The sequence below is a fragment of the Balaenoptera ricei genome, chromosome 8, assembly GCF_028023285.1.
Source record: "Balaenoptera ricei isolate mBalRic1 chromosome 8, mBalRic1.hap2, whole genome shotgun sequence".
Classification (NCBI taxonomy): domain Eukaryota; kingdom Metazoa; phylum Chordata; class Mammalia; order Artiodactyla; family Balaenopteridae; genus Balaenoptera; species Balaenoptera ricei.
Window position 1 is genome coordinate 340300 of NC_082646.1, and position 24142 is coordinate 364441.

Sequence of the window (24142 nt, forward strand, 5' to 3'; positions counted from 1 at the left end):
GGGTGACATCAAGATCCCCCCTTTATCAAATGTGGTATTTTTATCTCAGGAGATTCTTACAACTGAATGTGAGACGTGGGGCTCCGCCCTTTGTACGCTCACTGCGTTTCCCACTTTTCCCACTGTCTCACCATCATCACTATTTAACAATGTTTTTCATTCTGGTACAACATACACAACATAAAATTTACCATTTTAACCACTCTTACGTGTAAAACCTCAGCGGCATTAGGTACATACACAATGAGTGCAGCCAGCACCACCACCTGTCTCCACAACTTGCTCATCGTACCAAACAGAAACTCCATCCCCATTAAACGGCAGCTCCCCACTTCTTTGGAACCCTGGCCCCTGGCAACTTCCAGGCCATTGTCTCTGGACTTGCCTACTTGACAGACCTCACAAGTGGAATCACACAATATTTGTCCTTTTATGTCTGGCTTCTTTCATGCAGGATGAGGTTTCCAAGGTACATCCATGTAACATGCAGCAGCGTCCCATTCCTTTCAAGGCTGAATGATACGCCACTGTACGTACACAATCATCCCTCGGTATCTGCAGTGGATTGGTTCCAGGACACCCCTCGGCTAGCAAAATCCATGAATGCTCAAGTCCTTCACATGAAGGGGCCTAGTGTTTGCATGTAACCTACACAACCTCTCAGGTACTTTAAATCATCTCTAGGTTACCTATAATGCCTAATACAATGCCAATGCTATATAAAAAGTTGCCAGGGTGAGGCAAATTCAAGTGTGGCTTTTTGTAACTTTCTGGAATCTTTTTTCAAATATTTTGGATCTGCATTTGTTAAATCCATGGATATGGAACCCATAGATACGGAGTGCTGACTGTATACCATGTCTTGTTTATCCATTCATCTGTTGATGGACATTAGGTTGTTTCTACCTTTTGGCCATTGTGAATAATGCTGCTGTGAACAGTGGTGTACAAATATCTATCTGAGTCCCCGCTTTCAACTATTTGCGGTATGCACCTATAAGCTTAATTACTGGATCATATTGCAATCCTATGTGTAACTGTGTGAAGAACTCCCAAACTTTTCCACAGTGGCTGCACCATTTTATGATCCCATCAGCAATGCAGACAGATTCTAATTTCTCCACATCCTCACCAACATTCGTAATTTTCTTTAGTAATATCCATCCTAATGGGTGTGAAGTGGTGTCTCATTGTGGTTTTTATTTGCATTTCCATAAAGGCTAATAATGCACATCTTTTCATGTGTTTATTGACCATTTGCATATCTTCTTTGGAGAAATGTTTATTCAAATCCTTTGCCATTTTTTAAATTGGATTGCTTGGGGTTTTTGTTGTTGAGTTGTAGGAGCTCTTTATATGTTCTGGATATCAATCCCTTGTTATATATGTGCTTTGCAAATACCTCCTCCCACTCTAAGTTGTATTTTTACTCTCTTGATAGTATCCTTTGATGTACAAAAGTTTTTAATTTCAATGAAGTCCAATTTAACTATTTTTTTCTTTTGTTGCCTGCCTGTGCTTTTGATGTCATATCCAAGAAATCATTGCCAAATCCAATGTCATGAATATCTTCCACTGTTTTCTTCTAAGAATTTTATAGTTTTAAATCATATGTTTAGGTCTTTGGTCCATTTTAATTTTTTATAAGGCAAGGATCCAACTTCATTATTTAGAATGTGTATATCCAGTTTTTCTTACATCATTTGTTGAAAAGACTGTGCTTCTCCATTCAATGGTCTTGGCACCCTTGTCAGAAATTATTTGACTATATACACAAGAGTTTATTTCAGGGCTCTCTGTTCTGTTCCATTGGTCCATACATCTCTCTTTATGCCAGTACCATACTGTTTTGATTACTGTAGCTTCATAGTAAGTTTTGTAATCAGCAAGTGTGAGTCCTCCAACTTTGTTCTTTTTTTTTTTTTTCAAGATGACTTCGGCTATTCGGGTTCCCTTGAGATTCCATATAAAACTTTAGGATGGGATTTTCTATTTCTGAAGAAAAACCATTGGGATTTTGATAGAGAATGTATTGAATCTGTAGATGGCTTTCCATAGTTTTAACAATATTAGGTTTTCTAATCCATAAACATGGAGTATCTTCCATTTATTTGTATCTCCTTTAATTTCTTTAAGCAGTGTTTTGTAGATTTCAGTGTACTATGTCTTTTACCTCCTTGATTAAATTTATTCCTAAGTATTTTATTCATTTAGATACTACTGTAAATGGGATTGTTTTAATTTCCTTTTCTGATTGTTCTTTGTTAGTGTATAGAAATGCAACTGATATTTGTATGTTGGTTTTGTTTTCTGTTTTCCTGTTATTAGCTCTAACAAGGTTTTTTGTTTGTTTCTTTGTTTTGTTTTTGGTGTAATCTTTCGGGTTTTCCACGTATAAGATTAAATCATCCATGAATAGGGATAATTTTATGTTTTCCTTTCCAATTTGGATAACTTTTAAATTTCTTTTTGTTGCCTAATTGCTCTGGCTAGAAATTCCAATGTTATGTAGAATAGAAGTGGTGAGCTCTGGTATCCTACTCTTCTTCCTGATCTTAGGGAAAAACCTTTCAGTCTTTCACCACTAATTATGACACTGGCTATAAGGTTTTTCATATATCTTTTATTATGTTGAAGGAGATCTCATCTACTCCTAGTTTATTGTGTGTTTTTATTATGAAAGGGTGTTGAATTTGTCAAATATTTTTCTGCACCAATTGAGATAATCATGTGGTTCTTTTCCTATATTCTATTAATGTGGTGTATTACCGTAATTTTCATATGTTAAACCATTCTTGCATTCTGGGAACAAATCCCATTCATTCACGGTGTATAATCCTTTTAGTGTGTTGTGGAATTCCATCCGCTAGTAAGTTTCGGAAGAATTTTGCATAAATGTTAAGGAATATTGGTCTATAGCTTTCTTGCAGTGGCTTTGCCTGGTGTTAGTATCAGGGTAATGCTGGCCTTATAGAATGAGTTAGGAAGTATTCTCTTCAATCTTTGGGAAGAGTTTGAGAAGAACTGGTATTAATTCTTTAAATGTTTGGTAGAATCCATCAGTGAAACCACCAGGTCCAAGCTTTTCTGTTTTTAATTACTGTAGTTCTATTCAGATGTTCTACTTCTTAATGACTACATTTTGCTAGATTTTATGTTTTTAGGAATTTGTCCATTTCATCTAGGTTATCCAACTTGTTGATATATTTGTTCATAGCACTGTCTTATAATCCTATTTATTTCCATAAAATCAGTAGTTATAGCCCCACTTTCTTTGCTGATTTTAGTAATTCAAGTCTTCTTTTTTCCTTACTGAATCTAGTTAAATGTTTGTCAACTTTGCTGTTCTTTTCAAAAAAGCAACTTTTGTTTTCATTGATTTTTCCCTACTGTTTTTCTTTTCTCTTTTTCATTAACCTCTACTCTAATCTTTATTAATTCCTTCCTTCTGCTAGTTTTGGGTTTAGTTTGTTCTCCTTTGTCCAGTTCCTTAAGGTGTAAGATTGTTATTGATTTGAGGTTTTTTTTTTTTTTTTTTTTGTAATTTACATGTCTTAGTACTGCTTTTGCTGAATCCCATTAAGTTTTGGTATGTTTTGTTTTCATTTTCATTTTCTCCAGGTATTTTCTAACTTCCTTTTTAACTTCTTTGACCCATTGGTTAAGAGTATGTTGATTTCCACATATCTGTAAATATTCTAGTTTCCTTCAGTTATTTACTTCTAACTTCATTCCATTGTGATTAAAAAAGATACTTTATATGCTTAAAAATTTTTTTATATTAAGACTTGTGTTTTGACCTAACATATGATCTATCCTAGAGAATGTTCCATCTGCACATGTGGAAAATGTGTATTCTGCTGTTTTGGGGTGTAGTGTTCTGTATATGTTAGGTCTGACTGGTCCATATTGTTCTTCAAGTCCTATAATTCCTTATTGATCTTCTATCTTGTCTATCTGTTATTGAAAATAGGGCACTGAAGTGTCCGATTATTATTGTAAAACAATCTGTTTCTCGCTTCAATCCTCTCAATGTTTGCTTCATATATTATGGGGCTTAGATATTTCATGCATATGTTTATAATTGTTATGTTTTCTTGGTGAATCAATATACATTGTCATTCTTTGTCTCTTGTAACAGTTTTCTGACTTAAAGTCTATTTTGTCTGATATGAGTATAGCTACCTCAGCTCTCTTTTCATTATTATTTGCATAGAATGTCTTCTTCCATCCTTTCACTTTACCAACCTATTTGTGTTTAGGTCTAAAGTGAGTGTCTTGTAGATAGCATAAAGTTGGATCACATTATTTTATCCATTCTGCCAATCTCTGCCTTTTGACTGGACAGTTTGATCCATTTTCATTTAATTAACTGATAAAGGACTTACTTTTGCTATTTTGCTACTTGTCTTCTGTGTATATTATTCTTTTGTCCCTCATTTCATCCATTACTGCCTTCTTTTGTATTTTGTTGATTTTTTTTGTACTGACACATTTTGATTCCCTTCTCATATCCTTTAGCGTATACTCATGATAACCAAACTTTGTGGTTATCATGAGGATTATCATAACATCCTAAAATTATAACAAACTTGAATTGATAACAATTTAACTTTAATTGTATACAAAAACTCTACTGTCCTTCCCTTTGTTACTGAAGACACAAATTACATCTTTATATATTGTGTGCCTTATCAATAACGGATTTATCTTTTAAATTCTACAGAAATAAAAAGTGCAGTTACAAACCAAAATTATAGTAAGACTAGCATTTATATTTGTCCATTAATTACCTCTACTGGAGACCTTTAGATCTTCATACAGCTTTGAGTTACTGTCTAGTGTTGCTTCATTTCAACTTGAAGGATTTCCTTTAGCACTTTTTGTAGAGCAGGGCTAGTGGTCATGAACTCCCTCAGCTTTTGTTTTTCTGGGAATGTCTTAATTTTTCCCTTATTTTTGAAAGTCAGTGTTGCCAGATATAAAATCTTCTGTTTACAGTGTTGTTGTTGGTTTTTTTTTCCTTTCAACACATTAAATCTTTCATCACACTGTCTTCTGGCATCCAACATTTCTGATGAGAAATCAGCTAAAGATCTTGTTGATTATCCCCTGTATGTAATGAGACACTTCTCCCTTGCTGTTTTCAAGATTCTCTCTTTGTCTTTAGCTTTTGACTGCTTGATTATAATGTGTCTCAGGGTGGGTCCTCTTGGGTTTATCCTACTTAGAGTTCACCGAGCTTCTTGGATTTGTAGATAAATGCCATATGTCAAATTGGGGGAGTTTTCAGCCATTATTTCTTCAGATAATCTTTCTGCCTCTCTCTCTCCCTCTTCTCCTGGGACTCCCATAAAACATATGGGATGAATTGTGAATTGTGTCCCCCTGCCACCCAAATTCATATATTGAAGGCTTCACCCCCAGCAACCCAGAATGTGACTATATGTGGAGATAGGGTCCTTAAAGAGGTAATAAGTTAAAATGAGGCTGTTAGGGGCTCTAATCCAATCTGACTAGTGCTCCTATAAAAATAGGAGATTAGGACACATAGAATGATGTGTGTGCAGAGGAAAGACCATGTGAGGGCACAGCAAGAAGGTGGCCATATGCAAGCCAAAGAGAAGCCTCAGAAGAAATCAACTCTGCCAATATCTTGATCTTGAACATCTACCCTCCAGAACTGTAAGAAAATAAATTTCTGTTGTTTAAGCCACTCAGTCTGTGATATTGTTACGGCAGCCTAGCAAACTGATACAGGCTCTGTTCACATTTCTCCATTATTTTTCCTCTCTGCTGCCAGACATGATAATTTCAATTTTCTTATCTTCTAGTTCACTGATTCTTTTGCCTGCTCAAAGAAGCTGTTTATCCCCTCCAGTAAATTTTTCATTTCAGTTACTACACTTTTCAGCTCCAAAATTTCTTTTTGATTCCTTTTTATAACTTCTCTCTTTATTGATACTTTGTTGCTCATATGTTTTCCCTTAGTCTGAGCATATTTAAGACAATTTGTCTTTGTCTAGTAAGTCCAATATCTGGGCCTCCTCTGGGACAGTTTCTGTTCATTCATTTTGCTCTTCTGAATGAGCCACATTTTCCTGTTTCTTTGTATGCTTTGTGATTTTGTTGTTGTTGTTGAAAACTGGGCATCTGACTATTATAAAGCAGTTTCTCTGGAAATCAGATCCTCCCTACCCAGGGTTTGCCCTGTGTGTGTGTGTGTGTGTGTGTGCACACGTGTGTGTGTATTCAAAATTATTATTGTTGAAGGCTGTAGGAGTCCATTTGTTTTGAGTTCCAAACTTTTTTCTCAAACACTATTTCCTTTCAAGCATGATCACTGAGGTTCCTTTACCTCATCTTCAAATAATGTTCTGATTAAGATTCCCTTGAATGCCAAGTGCTAAAACAAACAAAAACACCGGGAGGGAGAGAGGGAGGGAGGCAGGGAGGAGCCCCCTCTCCCAAGTCTTTGCAAACTGGCTCTGTAGGTACTCCTTCACCTTTCAGCTAGGCTTGCTTGGAGTGTAGGGGTCACCTTGAGATGCGATGTGGTTGCTTTTGTCCTACCTTCCCCGTCTCACCACAGTTTCTCTCCTGAGCCTCAGATGGCCTATTGTGTGCCTCCACCAGAATCTCTTCAGGCAGTTGTGGGTTTGTCATCCCCTTGTAGCTCTTACAAGCAGTGCCTGCTGCCTTTCCCACCTACATCCCAAGTCATGGAGACAAAGACAAGCCCCTCGTCTAGTTCCTTCAGGTATCCCCAGGCAGGTGAGAACGATGAACACAATAATTTGCAAATAGGGTTTGTTCTGCTCCCTCCAATTTGGTGGGAGGAGGGGAGGAGGCTGTGCTGGGTAGAGGGTGGGGCAAGGGTGAGAAAATGTCTCATGAAACTTTCCTACCACTCTGAAGATCTTTTTTTCTTGATCAGGCATTTACGTGGTTGCTATAAACCTTCGACTGTTTCCAGATCTCCTACACAGTTGGTTCAGCTCCTGTTTGTTTCTCCAATGTTTCTGTTGGGGGACAAGAGCCTGGAGTTTCCTATTCTACCTCTTCCTGATGTCACTGCAGGTGAAAATTGCTGCTTTTTTTCTTTTTTATTTCAGCCATTCTTATGCATCTCCAATTCCCTACCACCATACCTGAGATGCAAGAGTTTCTGGAAATGTTATTGACTGTGAGGAAGAGAGACACGATTTCAATAGAATATGACAAATGTCACAAAAGAAGCCTGCAGAGCACAATGAAGCTAGCCGGAGAACCAGGATCCAAGCCCAGGACTGTCCAACTCACCATCTTTGCCCTTTTGGTGTCACTTCTGACAGTGCACCTCTCACTGTAAGTTGGGAAACTGGCAGGTTTGGTTTCCATGATTTCCCGGGATTCACTGCTTCAAGTAGGACTGACAAATGTGTTTCCAACACAGAAGAACTATAGGTGGTCCAGTCCAGGACAGAGGACTGATCCAATCAGTCTTGGGCTTGTAATTTCATTTTCAAAGCTCTTCTATATGTTTTTTTTTTAAAAGATTGATTGATTGATTGATTGCTATGTTGGGTCTTCGTTTCTGTGCTAGGGCTTTCTCTAGTTGCGGCAAGCGGGGGCCACTCTTCATCGCGGTGCGCGGGCCTCTCACTATCGTGGCCTCTCTTGTTGCAGAGCACAGGCTCCAGACGTGCAGGCTCAGTAGTTGTGGCTCACGGGCCCAGTTGCTCCGCGGCATGTGGGATCTTCCCAGACCAGGGCGCGAACCCGTGTCCCCTGCATTGGCAGGCAGATTCTCAACCACTGCACCACCAGGGAAGCCCAGCTCTTCTATATGTTGAAGCTATGAACTACTATCAAGAATCTGGGCCCTATTTTTAATACTCCTATTGACTTTCAGTGTGATTTTGTACCCCTCATTTCTTCCAACTATAAAATATTATTAGAAATTCTTTACCCTTCTTTCACCAATAATTGATGATAAATAAACATTTAGAAGAGGGGTCATTTATTATCATTGTTATTATTATAGTTGCTTTATAGGAACCAACATTCTTCTAGTGGCCCAAGGAACAGTAAGTTTCATACTTAATGGCTTTAGGCCTGAGGCCAGAAAATATATTAACCCTGGATACCATGAGTGGAATAATACGAATGAGAATTCCAAGAAAATTCAATACAATGTCTAAGACATGAGAAGGAGAGACAGGCTAAAAAAGAAAAAGGAAAGAAAGAAGGGGAGCAAGAGGAACTGAAAAGGAGAGGACTGAAAGGCAGTGAAAAAGAAAAAAAAATAAATGAAAACATCAAAGTGATGATTTCTGACTTTACACCAAATCCAGAAATTCTAAATCTTTTGAGCATCAAAATATGCTTGAATTCATAGCTGGCAAAGGCTGTTGGTCTTCTGGCTCGATGGTGTTTAATCCCAGCTGGGGTACAGATCAGTTCTGAGGATGCAGACACTGGGGTCCACTCCTGGGAGGCCCATCTCTGCAAGTGAGCAGAGATGACAAAGGATTTATGAAACCACACAGAATGGCATTTCCAACTATGTTAAGGAGAAAACCTGACCTCAAGCTGGTGTGTTCTCCAGCTGATAATAATTACAAAAATATACCAGCTCAGTGCTGAGCCAAGGTTTAAACCCAGGAGGGAAATCTTTTTTTTCCTTTCTTTTTTCTTTTCTTGTAAATAACACCCAAAAGGCTCTGACTTTATTGTTACAAGCAAAAAATACCACCACTTGGCTCACTGTGAGAACTGATATGTGCTTTCTGCGCGGAGGTACCTCATACCAACCAAAGAGCCACGCTGCCACACACCCGGGCAGGGAGGGCGGGGTCAGGAGCTGAGGACACATGCGGGGACGGGACGGCCAGCCTCGTGGGTCTCTCTCCCTGTTGCTGTCCTCTGTGCCCTTCTTCATGTTATTCTAGGAGCAGCAGTGGTCACTCTATTCTCCACTGGGACTACTTGTTTGAAAAATATTAAACTAAGTTGTATCTCCAGAGGCATCATGCTGTGAAGTGGCTTATTACAATGGCGTTCTTTATTCTTGAAACCACGTCCATCAGAGGTGGCACAGTCCAGGGCTGGGGACAGAGGTGAGGATGATTCTGACTCCTTCCTCAGCTCACGCTTCAAGATGGTGAGGGTGAGTGGCATTTCCAGGTTACGAAGCAGCAGCTAAGCGACTGGCCTCAGCGGAGGATGCAGCTTGTCCTCTAGCTCATCCTCAGACTCAGTCCCACACTCTTCCCATTTCACTGTACTGTCTACAGTTCCTTCTTTTCCTTGTGACTCCATGAAAGAATTCATTAAAATGCGGTTGGGGACTTCCCCGGTGGTGCAGTGGTTAAGAATCCACCTGCCAATGCAGGGGACATGGGTTCGAGCCCTGGTCCGGGAAGATCCCACATGCCACAGAGCGACTAAGCCCGCGTGCCACAACTACTGAGCCTGCGCTTTGGAGCCTGTGAGCCACAACTACTGAGCCCACGGGCCTAGAGCCCATGCTCCACAACAGGAGAAGCCACCGCAGCGAGAAGCCCGTGCATGGCAACAAAGACCCAACGCAGCCAAAAAAAAAAAAAAAACGCGGTTCGTTGTATATGTGATGCACACGTGACAAGAAATGTGGCAGATGACAGAAGTCTGAGAACTCTTCCTCTACAATCTAACCATTTATTTCCCCAATGCTAAATGACACTAAAATGGCCCAAAGGCAAGGCTATTCCACGACACGTTAGGGCCAGGTCACCTCTGCTCTACGGATGCCAACCACAGCAAGCTCCTAGAGAGGCAGCGGAGGACCCACCCGCTCTCCTCGGGGCCCAGCAGCGGTGCGAGCAGCGGAGAACCGACCCGCTCTCCTCGGGGCCCAGCAGCGGTGCGAGCAGCGGAGGACCCACCCGCTCTCCTCGGGGCCCAGCAGTGGTACAAGCAGCGGACTAGGGGAGGAAGAGGCAAAGCCAAGATTCAGGAAGGTGACACATGGGACACGCCCAGGCCATGAACAGCAGTGTCTGGCACAAGTTTTCTAGTAGGAAGACCTGACCAAGGCTGACTGCTGTCCTGGCTCGTCAAAGATGTCCTGAGCCATCTCCACCGCTCGTCTCCAGACCACCCAGTAGTGCCCCTTCCTGTATCTGTCTGCCAAGCCTGAGGGACAAGGCACTACTGTGAGGGAGGGCCCCAGCTGGGAATCCCGCCTGGAGGACTCAGAGACAGGCCCCATGGGTCAGGAGGCCTACACTCAGACACAGACGACAGAGTCATGCACAAAAAGGGACCCAAAGGGCCCTACAGCGCGGGCTCAGCTGGAAGAAACAGAGAGATGGCGGCAGGGCAGGCACACGGAGGCATCGTCTGCATAAGTCACGGCCCTGGACACCAGCCTTTGCCCCTCGGCTGGGGTGCCCGGCACGGCAGACGCAGAGTGAGAGCCAGAGGACCGGGGTCCGTTTCTAAGTTCCAGTATCAGCTGGCTAAGCAACTGGGCTCCAGGATGTCAAGGACCCCACCCCTCTGGACAGTGGTCTGCAAGGGAAACATGCTCTTCCTGAGATGACCAGGGTGGGCTGGGGCAGGGGTGCCGGATGGAGAATGAACTTCACCATCGGCAGGGCTCCGGGAGAGGAGCTGACGGAGGGGGGACACGAGGCCTTGATGCGCACAAGGAGTCGGGTGGGAGAGTGCGGGTCCGCCACTGCTTGTGGCTCAACCACGATGATGCTGAAAAGGAGAACTGAACCACTGGGGCCTTTTCTCGGAACAGGACCGATGCCCAGCTTGCAGGACGACCTAACACAGAGAGAGGAACCAAGCAGGAGGGGGTGGGAAGGCCCGGGTGCTGCGGGGGCCTCATCCTGTGCGTCGGCTCCTGCCCCCCAGCTCCCGTCGCGGGGCAGGGGGACCACTCGAGCCCAGCTGGTTCACGTCTGTGAGCAGAGAGCGAAAACCAGAAGCCAGGAGTGCCGACGCCCAGTCCCTGCTTCCCTGCTCTAGCTCACAGTCTCTTACAAGAAGAAACACGCCCAGAACCAGAAGAGACAGCAACAAGGGCGTGTGAGGAGGAGCCGGAGCCTGAGGAAGCCCGGCTCATATCCCACTGTTCTTCCGGACCTCCCTCAGCCCAGGCGCAAGGGAAGCGGCCTTGAGAAAGCCTCGGGAACCACGGGCAGACGGCATCTCCAGCAGCCCCCTTTCCCTCCAGGAAGCCGGGGGAGTCGGGGAGCAGGCAGACGCGGAGGAGGCCATGCTGGGTCCGGCGGCTCTTGGCCCCTCGTCTGCCCGTCTCTCTCCCGGTCTGGAACCATCCCAGCAGCTCTTAGCCACAAGTACAGTTTCTTACTTCGGTTGCGGGAGACCTTTCAGAAATCCTGCCAGGGCCTGGGGGCCTGGTGCCAGGCAGGCTGTAGGGGGATCACCTCAGGGGGCCCGTTTAAAAGCCCGCTTCCCAACCCCCCTCCTCGGCCGGAGAGCACACGCCCCAGATTCTAACTCAGCAGGTCAGGCAAGGCCCGGATCTGTGTCTCTCCAAGCCTCTCACGTGATTCTCACGTGCGGCACATCTGGCGACCCCACTGAGCCCTTCATGAAGTCAGGGCCACCCCAAATCGAGCGCCGGGTCCACAGAGGCACAGCCCTGTGGCTGGGCTTCAGCATGCTGCCTGCTCCCCTTTACTTTCTCAAGAAATTACTAACCACAAAGTGCTTGTGAACCCTCAGGCAAAGGAACTAATAACAACAGAAAATATTCTCATAAGAAAGTACATTTAAGCCGGAACAGCTGTGGCGGTAAGGCAGTCCCGGCCCCAGGCCCCCTGACCCAGCAGAGGCTGCCTTGCTGGGGTCATCTCTCCGAGGAGCCCACACTGGAGCTCGCGTCCTGGCGCGGAGTGAGACCAAGGGAAAACGAAACGCCGAGGTCGACCTCTCAACCCACATCCAGACACGTCAAGGCTGTGAAGTGGAAACTACCCGTCTTTTCCTCCTGTGGAAGCAAAACCACTCTGAACACAGCAAGACAGGCCTGCTGGCTCCTGGATGGGCACGGGGTGGGGGCCTTCCTTCTACCTTCAACAGCACCTGTGATCATTTAACTGCAGAGACAGCTCTCAACAAGAAGTCAGGCTGATTTGGGTTTCTATTCATTACTGTAAACCGAGAGGGAAAAGCAGCTCTTTTAGAAAATGTTCCCACTCCAAGTCAGATGTGTGTCTGGCTCTGTAAAGAGTTATATTTAGCCTCTGACATTCCATCCAGCATGTCCCCCGCTCTCGACCAGGCCTGGAGCAGTGCGGGCGCACGGTGGCTCCACTGCGGGCCTCGCTGCTCCCCGGGGCTCCAGGCTAAATATAAACGGCAGCGCGGGCTCTGCAGCGAGGACACTGCACGGCCATCCTCAAGACAGCTTCTGTGTGCTTGCTTAGCAGAACCCGTCCTAGAGAAGAAACTACCCCATCACAGCGTGTCTTCAACACTGTTCTGGTTCCTTAACCAATTTTTAGAGGAATTTAAGAGCAGGGGGAGAAGTCCACGTCCGTGAGATTTTCCAGACACACAGCAAAGAATCCACAGTAAACCCATCAAGTATGGGCTCTGACGAGAACACAGGCAGCTGAAGCTCTGGTTAAAGATGGCCCGCTGTTACTCTGGCTAAACTACATTGTTATCCAAAGAGACCCTTAAAACTAAAGTATAGGGCTTCCCTGGTGGCGCAATGGTTAAGAATCCGCCTGCCAATGCAGGGGACACAGGTTTGATCCCTGGTCCGGGAAGATCCCACGTACCGCGGACCAACTAAGCCCGTGCGCCACAACTACTGAGCCTGTGCTCTAGAGCCCGTGAGCCACAACTACTGAGCCCACATGCCACAACTACTGAAGCCCGCGCGCCTAGAGCCCGTGCTCCGCAACAAGAGAAGCCACCGCAATGAGAAGCCCACACACTGCAACAAAGAGTAGCCCCCTCTCACCACAACTAGAGAAAGCCCGTGCACAGCAACGAAGACCCAGTGCAGCCAAAAATAAATACATACATACATACATACATACATACTAAAGTATAAAGAGACCCAACCAAACATCATGGAATTCCAAATAAATCTGGCTGTGATGGTCCAAGTGTCAGCTTGGAGGGTGTTTTGGGATGCGATTAACATTAAATTGTGAACTTTTAATGCACTGCCCTCCGTAATGTGGGGGGCCTCATCCAATCAGTTGAGGGGCATGAACAAATCAAAAAGACCAGTCTCCCCAGGCTGGAGGGTGTTTCTCCACCAGACGGCACCCTCAGACCTCCTGGGTCTCCAGCCGGCAAGCCCGCCCTGCAGAGTGTCAACTCACCAGCCTCCGTAATCACACAAGCCAGTTCTTTATAATCAATCTCTTTATCTGTACAGAAGATATATACATAAGGTAAATAAATTCTACTGTGTTCTATTCACACACACACACACATCCTGTTTGTTGTTTCTCTGGAGAGCCTGACTCATACCCTGGCCACGGCGTGTCTTGCTCTGAATCCCGAGCTTATCGGAAACTGCTCACGTGCCCCATGAAGAATGCTCAGTGGCGACACTAGACAGTCTCAGCACCGTCACATCCTGCTTCAGGGGTCGGCTCAGCAGCAAGACGTCAGCTGAGGCACTACTGACGTCAGTTCACTTAATTCTGTCTCCAAGCCAAAGCCGTGGAAGATTTCTGACCACGAGTCCGACTAACCAGGCCAGGTCAAAGCAGATAAAAGTCCATCAAGCGGTCACCTGGACAGAGCGTCTGAAGAACTAACGCTCTGGAGGGAACCCCCTCCTTCTTTCATCTCAGGCACAGTCCAGGGAGACCGTCCAGGGTTACCGAGGGAGGAGTCCCCGTCACTAAAGGAAGCCGAAGGGGACAACCGGGGGGAAAGGGGGAAGGGCTGGGTCCTACACGCCCGTCGGCATCAAACCACTCAGTAAACCAGAGCTTGGGGAGTCGGCCCAGAAGGGCAGAGGAAGGGGGGTGCAGCCGAGCAGAGTGGGGTGGAGGCAGAGGGCCTGGCAGAGGAAGGGAAAGAGCACCCAGACAGGCAGCACGCCTGCGGCACCAGTGCAGTGGTCCTGGGTGTCTGCAGCAGCTCCAGGCACATCTGTGCAGGGACAGAGCTGCTGCAGGGCCCTGTTCTCCCCGTGAGCTGGGCTTGTGCTGAAACGGGTACCAGCTGCACGGGCTCCAGTGGGCCTGGCGGACGGTGGGCACCATCGTCACATGAACCCAGCACCGCAGACCAGTCGGATCAACCGTATGCCAGCCCTGGCTCTAAAGCCCAGATCAACGTACAAAAGCCTCAGAGGCACTGGGGTCTGACAAGTATGTGTGACCGTCGCAGACCATGTGTCAAGCACGTCATTCTGTAAAACGCCTCCCCGGGAAATAAGTCCCCCAAACCTGGCCCTGAGCGTGAGCCCCGTTCTGCTGTTACAGATTCTGGGGTCAGAGAATGCCAAGGGTGAGAGGACGAACGCTCGCAGCCGTAGAGAAACCCTCCAAGTGCGTCTGCGCAGCCCATCCCAGAGGCGCTGGGGGTCGCCTGCCGCTTTCGTCAAAGGCCCGAGGGGTGTGTCACTGCCAAGGACCACAGCAGAGGCAGGGCTACCGATGATGCTGTTTCTTTTGGCCGTGTCGGGTCTTAGCTGCCGCACGTGGGATCGTCCTTGTGGCATGCAGGCTTCTCTCTAGTTGTGGCGCTTGGGCTCTAGAGTGCGCAGGCCCAGTAGTTGCAGCACGTGGGCTCTCTAGTTGTGGCGCTTGGGCTCTAGAGTGCGCGGGCCCAGTAGTTGCAGCGTGCAGGCTCTCTACTTGTGGCACTTGGGCTCTAGAGCACACGGGCTCAGTAGTTGTGGCGTGCAGGCTTAGCTGCCCTGTGGCATGCGGGATCTTAGTTCCCCTACCAGGGATCGAACCCATGTCCCCTGCATTGGAAGGCAGATTCTTAACCACTGGACCCCCAGGGAAGTCCCCTGATGGTGCTGTTCCTGTTCCTGTTTTATTCCACTGATCCACCAACAAGAGGAAACAAATTCAAGCTACAATAAGTGGGTTTTAGGGTCAGCATGTTGGAAAAGCTATGAAATACTCCAGTGGGGACCGAGGTGCTGGGGTGGGGAGGTGGAGGGGGTCTATACACACTGGTTTTGGCGCCATCCCACCTGAGGTGGAAGAATAGATTCTATTTCTTCTCTAACATGGGGGGATGGCCTCTGAGTCATACACAGACTAAACAAATCATTATAAAGCAATTTAATTTGCTTTTTCTTGTCTCAAGAGTGAAGCATTCAATCCACTTATATTTTAAATTCAGACCAAATTAAACATATATATTCAAAAATATAACTAACGCTAAAAAATAAATATTTTAATTTTACATTAAAGCTAGTTGTAAGGAGACAGAAAGAAACAAGGAAATATGAGAGAAAAATCTAGAGTTTAGTGACACAGGCACAGTCACGACTAAATACATAAAGTTTACTGAATAAATGCACATATAAATGAATTCAGGAAGGGAATCCCTGGCAGTCCAGTGGTTAGGACTCCACACGTTCACTGCCAAGGGCATGGTTTTGATCCCTGGTTGGGGAACTAAGATCCTACAAGCAGCACGGCAAAAAAAAAAAAAAAGAAGAAGAAGAAGAAAAGAAATAGCATAGAAAAATGAACATAGGAAAAGGGAGAAAGTGCAGAAGTGTAAGAAAGGAGATAGAAGAGGAAATGGAATACAGACCAACAGTCGGCACTAGAGATTGCTCAAGCATCTGCCGTGGCAGCTTCAGTCTGCTTTTTTTAACCTGGTCTTTACCAGCTCCACTATGGACAGGAAAATCAGAGATGCCTGATTTTCTGAAATTCTTCCCTGGGAAGCCACATCAAAGACTCTACCACTCTGGGACAAAAAGCGAGCAAAGCCATGGTTGTCTTCGCTTGTTTCTCTGCTGATTTCAACCTAACAAGAACTCCAGCTCTGGCTGACCTGCACGGTATTTCATGTCAAAAGCTGCTCTGAAGAAATGACTTTAGCATTATATGGTTTATTTTAATATCAAAATACACTATAAGGATCCATGTAATAACTTATTTTAATAAATACCTTCATTTTTAAAAAGAGGCAAGGGGCTGCCTGATAGACATATTAGGGTGCAGTACTGTGATGGTGAATCCATGGCCAAGCATTCACCAAACCCTTCAGAACTCTACACCACAAAGAGTGAACTTTATACTGCATGAACATTTTAAAAATACGTATCATACAAAATGTCCAGGGAACCGGGATGGAATGCGTACTCTGAGAAATGAAACTAACTGTATTACAAGTAAAATAACCCCACTTAAGGAGATGGGGAAGAAAGGAGTTGACATAAATGACTTTGGGAAACAGCGTTTTGACTGGATATAACAAGGCTACCAAGAGAAGAATTTTGCACAAACACTGCACTCTAGCTGGTAAATTTACTTCTCATAGCAGCATGGGTTAGCAACTCTGAAAATACTTTACACGTATAACAGGGTTGAGTAAATAAGAACTATAAAGATGTCATCAATAATGAGAGCCACGTTTCTCACTGTCAAAGAAAGAAGTTATGAATCTGAAAGAGGGAAGCTAGAAGTAGCCCTGTAGTGCTGGACCAGTCAGAGACACTAGTACAAATCAATGTTTATTTCAAATATACACAAATAGAGAAATAAGTACAGACATGTGTGCATACATGGGTTAGTATAAATACATACATCTCCTAGCCCTGTCTACCAAGAGCCTAGAAGTATTGACACCTCCATAACAAAGAGCACACTCAGTGTCCGGATCCTGATTTCTAAATACCATTCTCTGGTAAAGGGAACTAGGGGTACTTGGAAAAATGGTAATTCAAAGGCTGGGGCAGGGAAAATACAAGATAAGCCTGGAGCATCTTGTAGTGCCAGAAAGTGAGGAAGTGTTAAAACAAACAAAAATATCAAAGGACCAGAAGCCCAACTGAAAGAGCTTCCAAAGGCTAAAGCTGGAAGATCTGAGCAAAAAATAAATGACAGACTGTTATAACACAAAGAATAAAATAAATATCTGTGAGTCCATAAGATATGAATACGCAAATGAATAAGCAAATGGAAGGGAGACAGAGAACTTTCTTTATGGAAGAATCCCAATTAATAATGTAGAATGAATGAGGGAAACAGAAAACCACCTTTAGAACAACAAAGTAATAGTTGCTTCAGGCAAGATCCACTGATGACTGACAAACTTAGTTGAAAAACTTTAAAGAGAAACAGAATATTTGGACAGCTTCAGAATATCTGATCCCACCAAATATTTATTAGCTATTGTGGTGGTTTCTCATATGTCCACAAATTATTTGATACTCTGCCCTCCCCTTGAGGTAGGCTGGCTGAACCCCTAATAGTGTTCAAAAAAGGAAAAACAGTAACTTCACAGGGGAGAAACCCAGAAGCCACCACCTAAACACAGAGATCAAGGCAACATCATCAGTGAAATGTCATGGTAATATGATGATAAGAAGGGTACTACACCTCTATGGAATTCTCCCACCTACCCCTTCAAAATCTATAACCCAAGGCCAATCATGAGAAGACATCAAAAAAACTCAAATTGAGGGACATTCTACAAAATACCCAACCACTACTCTTTAAATGTGTCAAGCTCATGAGTAATAGCTAAGAAACTAACAAAGGAGATAAAATAAAATAATAAATAATCTGAAAGAAGTGAGAAAAGAGGAAAAGAGGAATAAAGAACAGATGAGACATGTAGAAAACAAACAGCAAAATAATAGATGTAAACCTAACTATAAAAATAATCACATTAAATGTAAATGTTCTAAACATCCCAATTAAAAGGCAGAGATTGTCAGAGTTCTTTAAAATGCAAGACATCTTTAAATATAAAGATACAAAAAGATTAGAAATAAGAGGATATATTGGGTGGGCCAAAAGTTTCATTCATTTTTTTCCATAAGATGGCTCTAGTAGCACTTAGTTGTCTTTAACTTCATTCAAAACAATTTTGTTAGATTGTATGTGACAGCTGTCACATCAGCATGCATTTAAAAAAAGACATCAAAATTGGTGAATTTTTGTGTAGCCATTTTAACACTGAAGATGGAAGAAAAAAGCAACATTTTCAGCATATTATGCTTTATTATTTCAAGAAAGGTAAAAACGCAACTGAAATGCACAAAAAGATTTGTTCAGCATATGGAGAAGGTTCTGTGACTGATCGAATATGTCAAAAGTGATTTGCTAAGTCTCATGCTGGAGATTTCTCGCTGGACAATGCTCCACAGTCGGGTAGACCAGTTGAAGTTGATAGCGATCAAATCGAGAGAATAATTGAGAACAACCAACATCAAACCACATAGGAGACAGCCAACATACTCAAAGTATCCAAATTAAGCACTGAAAATCATTTGCACCAGCTTGGTTATGTGAATCACTTTGATGTTTGGGCTCCACATAAGTTAAGCAAAAAAAACCTTCTTGACCATATTTCCGCATGCGATTCTCTACTTAAATGGAAGAAAAACGTTCCGTTTTTAAAACAAATTGTGACGAGCAATGAAAAGTGAATAACATACAATAATGTGGGACAGAAGAGATCATGGGGCAAGTGAAATGAACCACCACCAACCACACCAAAGGCCGGTGTTCATCCAAAGAAGGTGATGTTGTGTATATGGTGGGATTGGAAAGGGAGTCCTCTATTATGAGCTCCTTATGGAAAACCAAACCATTAATTCCAACAAGTACTGCTCCCAGTTAGACCAAATGAAAGCAGCACTCCACAAAAAGCGTCCAGAATTAGACAAAAGAAAACGCATAATCTTCCATCAGGATAACACAAGATCGCATGTTTCTTTGATGACCAGGCAAAAACTGTTACAGCTTGGCTGGGAAGTTCTGATTCACCTGCCATATTCACCAGACATTATACCTTCCGATTTCCATTTATTTCGGTCTTTACAAAATTCTCTTAGTGGAAAAAATTTCAATTCCCTGGAATTGAAAAGACACCTGGAACAGTTCTTTGCTCAAAAAGATAAAAAGTTTTGGGAAGATGGAATTATGAAGTTGCCTGAAAAATGGCAGAAGGCAGTGGAACAAAACAGTGAATATGTTGTTCAATAAAGTTCTTGGTGAAAATGAAAAATGTGTCTTTTATTTTTACTTAAAAAAACCGAAGGCACTTTTTGGCTCACCTAATACTATGCTAACACTAGTCAAGAGAAAAGTGGGGTACCTATATTAATATCAAAGTAAACTTTAGAGCAAAAAATATTAACAGGGATTTTTAGAAATGTCATTCATGTTAAAGGGGTCGATTCATCAAGAGGACATAATTACAATTTATTTATTTTTATTTTTCTTCCAGTCTTCTTGAGATATTACTGACATACAGCACTGTATGTTTAAGGTGTATAGCATAATAATTTGATTTACATACGTCATGAAATGATTATCACAGTAAGTTTAGTAAACATCTATTACCTCACACAGATACAAAATTAAAGAAATGGAAAATTTTTTTTCATGTGATGAGAGCTCTTAGGATTTACTCTCTTGACATCATTCATATATAGCATACGAGTGTTAATTACATTTATCATGTTGTACACTCCATGCCTAGGACTTATTTATCTTATAACTGGAAGTCTGTACCTTTTGTCTGCCTTCATCCAATTCCCCCTCCCCCTAGCCCCCACCTCTGATAACCACAAATCTGATGTCTTTTTCTATGAGTTTGTTTGTTTATTGAAGTGTAATTGACCTACAACACTATGTTAGTTCCTGTTACACAACATAGTGATTTGATATTTCTATACATTTCAAAATGATCACCATAAGTCTAGTTATGATACGTCACCATACAAAGATACTACATAGTTATTAACTACATTCCCTACACTTCACATTTCATACCCATACACCTATTTCTTTCCTCCCTCCCACCCCCTTGCATCTGGCAACCACCTATTTGTTTTCTGTATCTATGACCTTGTCTCTGTTATGTTTCTTCATTTGTTTTGTGTTTTAGATTTCAAACATAAGTGAAATCATACAATGTTTGTCTTTCTTTGAATCATTTCACTTAGCATAATACTCTCTAGGTCCATGCATGTTGTTGCCAATGGTAAGATTTAATTCTTTTTTTTAATAGCCAAGTAATATTCCACAATGTGTGTATGTGTGTGTATGTATGTATGTGTGTGTGTGTGTATGTGTATGTATGTATATGTGTGTGTGTATATATACATATATATCACATCTTCTTTACCCATTCACCTATTGATGGGCACATAGGTTGCTTCTATGTCTTCACTACTGTAAACAGTGCTGCAATGGACACAGAAGTGCATATACCTTTTCTGATTAGTATTATTGTTTTCTTCAAATAAATATCCAGGAGTGGAATTGCTGATCACATGGTAGTTCCATTCTTAATTTTTTGAGGAATCTCCATACTGTTTTCCACAGTGGCTGCACCAATTTACATTCCACCAAAAGTGCATAAGGGCTCCCTTTTCTCCACATCCTCACCAACACTGTTATTTGTTGTCTTTTTGATAACAGCCATTCTGACAGTTGTGAGGTGACATCTCATTGTGGTTTTGGTTTGCATTTCCCTGATGACTAGTGATGGTGATCACCTTTCATGTTGACCATTAGTATGTCTTCTTTGGGAAAATGTCTGTTCAGCTCCTCTGCCCATTTTTTAATCATGTTGTTTGGGGTTTTTTTGACGTTGAGTTGTATGAGTTCTTTCTACATTTTGGATAGTAACCTTTTATCAGATATATCGTTTGCAAATATCTCCTCCCACCCACTAGGTGGCCTTTTCACTTTGTTGATAAGTTTCGCTGTGTAAAAGCTTTGTAGTTTGATGTAGTCCCATATGTTTATTTTTGCTTTGGTTTCCTTTGCCTGAAGAGACAGATCAAAAAAAAATATTGCTAAGACTGATGTCAAAGAGTGTACTGCCTATGTTTTCTTCTAGAAGTTTTATGGTTTCAGGTCTTACATTTAAGTCTTTAATCCATTTTGAGTTTATTTTTGTATATGGTGAGAAAGTAGTCCAGTTTGATTCTGTTGTGTGTAGCTGTCCAGTACCAGCTTCACTGGTAAATTCTACAAAACATCTTAAGGAAAAATAATACCAATTCTGAACAAACTGCTCCAGAAATGTGAAGAAAAGGAAATATTTCCCAACTTATTCATTCTATGAAGCCAGCATTACCCCAGTATCAAAACTAGACACACTATAAGAAAATAAAATACACACCAATATATCTCATGAACATAGATGCTTGCCTAAACATTTGAAAACCAATTAATATAATTCATCATACAATCAAACTAAAAAAGAAAAACTATATGACATTCTCAATAAATCCAAAAATAATCTGACAAAATCTAACCATTATCCATTAACCATCTAACCATTATCTACCATTCCTGATAAAAATTTTTGGAATAGAAAAGAACTTCCGGGCTTCCCTGGTGGCGCAGTGGTTGAGAGTCTGCCCGCCAATGCAGGGGACGCGGGTTCGAGCCCTGGTCTGGGAGGATCCCACATGCCGTGGAGCAACTGGGCCCGTGAGCCACAACTACTGAGCCTGCGCGTCTGGAGCCTGTGCTCCGCAACAAGAGAGGCTGCGATAGTGAGAGGCCCGCCCACCGCGATGAAGAGTGGTCTCCGCTTGCCACAACTAGAGAAAGCCCTCGCACAGAAACGAAGACCCAACACATGCCATAAAAATAAATAAAAAATAAATAAAAATTTTAAAAAAAAAAAGAAAAGAACTTCCTGAGATAGATAACAGAAAAAAAAAAATCAACAAACCAGCTTGAGAGAATTTCCTAATCTTGATAAACAGTATCCACAACAAATCTACAGCTAAGATTGATTATAATTAATGATAAAAGACTGCTTTCCCCCTAAGATCAGGAACAGGACAAGGATATCTGCTCTCACCATTTCCAGTCAACATTGTATTGGACAGTTTAGCCAGTGCAATCAGGCATGAAAAGAATTTTAAAATGCATCCAGATTGGAAAAGAAGTAAATCTATCTTTACTTGCAGACATCAGGATCATCTATGTCAGGAGTCAGCAAACTACGATGCAAAGGCCGTACACATCTTGCTCCCTGTTTTCTCTTGCTGTTGTTTGTTTATTTGGATAAATAAAGTTTCACTGGAACACAGCTCCACCCATTCATCTACTTACTGCTCTCACCCCAAAGCGCAGAGTAGAGTAACTGAGACAGAGGCGTTATGGAAAGGAAACACAAGAAAAGATGCTCCCCATCTTTAGCCATTATTGAAATGTAAGTTAAAGTAATGAGACACCACTACACACCTATTAGGATGGTTAAAACTAAAAAGACTGACTAGGTCAAGTCTTTTCGCAACAAGGATGCGAAAAACTGGATTTCTCATCCACTGTAGGTGGGAGTGTAAAATGGCACAATCACTTTGGAAGTGAGTTTGGCAGTTTCTTTAAAATTTAAACACATACCTATCATTTGATTCATTTTATTTATCTATATATCATTCTATTCCCAGATACCTACCAAAAAGAATGATGTTCAAAGAAATACTTGTACACAAATATTCACAGCAACTTTATTTGTAATAGCTAAAAACTGGAAACAACACAAACAACCATAAACAATGAATAGATGAACAAGCTGCAGTTATTTCCATTCACCAGTAAAAAGAAGTGAATTACTGACGCTGCTGCAACATGGATGAATCTCAAAATAATTATACTGAGTGAACTAAGCCAGATGAGAAAGAGTACCTGTGGTATGATCCCATTTACACAAAGTTCTGTGGAATCCAAACCAGCATGCAGTGACAGAAAATAGTAAGTGGTTGCCTGGGGCCAGGGCAGGATGGGGTGGGATGCGGATGGTGGGCAGAGAGGAAGGGGCACTAGGAAACTTGGTAGCGGTGGACAGGACCAAAATCTTGACTGTGGCAGAAGTCACAGGAGTTCATGTACAGGCCAAACTTATCAAACTACACTAAATATGTGTGGTTTATCATATGTCAATTATATCTCAACTGTTTTTTCTAAAAGTTTCCAAAACTGAAAAACAGGTGCAGATGGGTGGCCCTGTGACATGGTGACCTGCAGAATAAGGATGCAGCAGCACTAAGCCAGAGCCCTCGCTCCCAAGACTGGACACAGGTACAGAGGAACCCGAACTTCTTCCTTTCTGAGGAGCTTAGGGCATAAGGATACAGGACTAACACGGTTCCTTGAAGATGCCGCTTTGTCCTCACTACACCTTTCCCACGCCTGCCTGCACCCCACACATCCATTGTTTAACTCAGCTACAGAAAGACACCAGTGACGATTCAAGCACCTTCATTTCTGTCCTTCTGCATGATCCTATGGGTGAGTTAAATCATAGTTTTCAAAAGGAAGGAGCTCCTAATTTTTCTCAGACCATGTAACAATCTTCCCCACACACCCAGAATTAAGTTTTTGGCCCTGTTTTTGAACTTTAAAATGGGACCCTACAATGTACCAAGGAATAAAGCAAAGAATGGGAAAGTGCAGAAATGGTTAAAAATCACAAGTTAAAAGCAAACTGTAAGGACTTCCCTGGTGGCGCAGTGGTTAAGAATCCACCTGCCAATGCAGGGTACATGGGTTCGAGCCCTGGTCTGGGAAGATCCCACACGCCGTGGAACAACTAAAAGCCCGTGCGCCACAACTACTGAGCCTGCACTCTAGAGCCCATGAGCCACAAATACTGAGCCCGAGTGCCGCAACTACTGAAGCCTGCGTGCCTAGAGCCTGTGCTCCGCAACAAAGAGAAGCCACCACAATGAGAAGCCCACGCACTGCAACGAAAGAGTAGCCCCTGCTCACCGCAACTAGAGCAAGACCACGTGCAGCAACGAAGACCCAATGCAGCCAAAAAAATAAATAAAGTATTAAAAAAAGCAAACTATATAAAATAAACAAGGTCCTACTGTATAGCATGGGGAATTATACTCAATATTTTGTAATAACCTATAAGGGAAAAATATCTGAAAAAAAAATATAACTGAATCACTGTGCTGTATACCTGAAACTAACAC

The 24142-nt window shown here is 42.8% G+C and overlaps 1 protein-coding gene across 1 annotated transcript in view; it reads right to left on the reverse strand.

Moving 5' to 3' along the window:
* Nucleotides 1-24142, reverse strand: part of JAM3 (junctional adhesion molecule 3) — a 56823-nt gene that overhangs the window by 17058 nt on the left and 15623 nt on the right. The window lies entirely within an intron of this gene.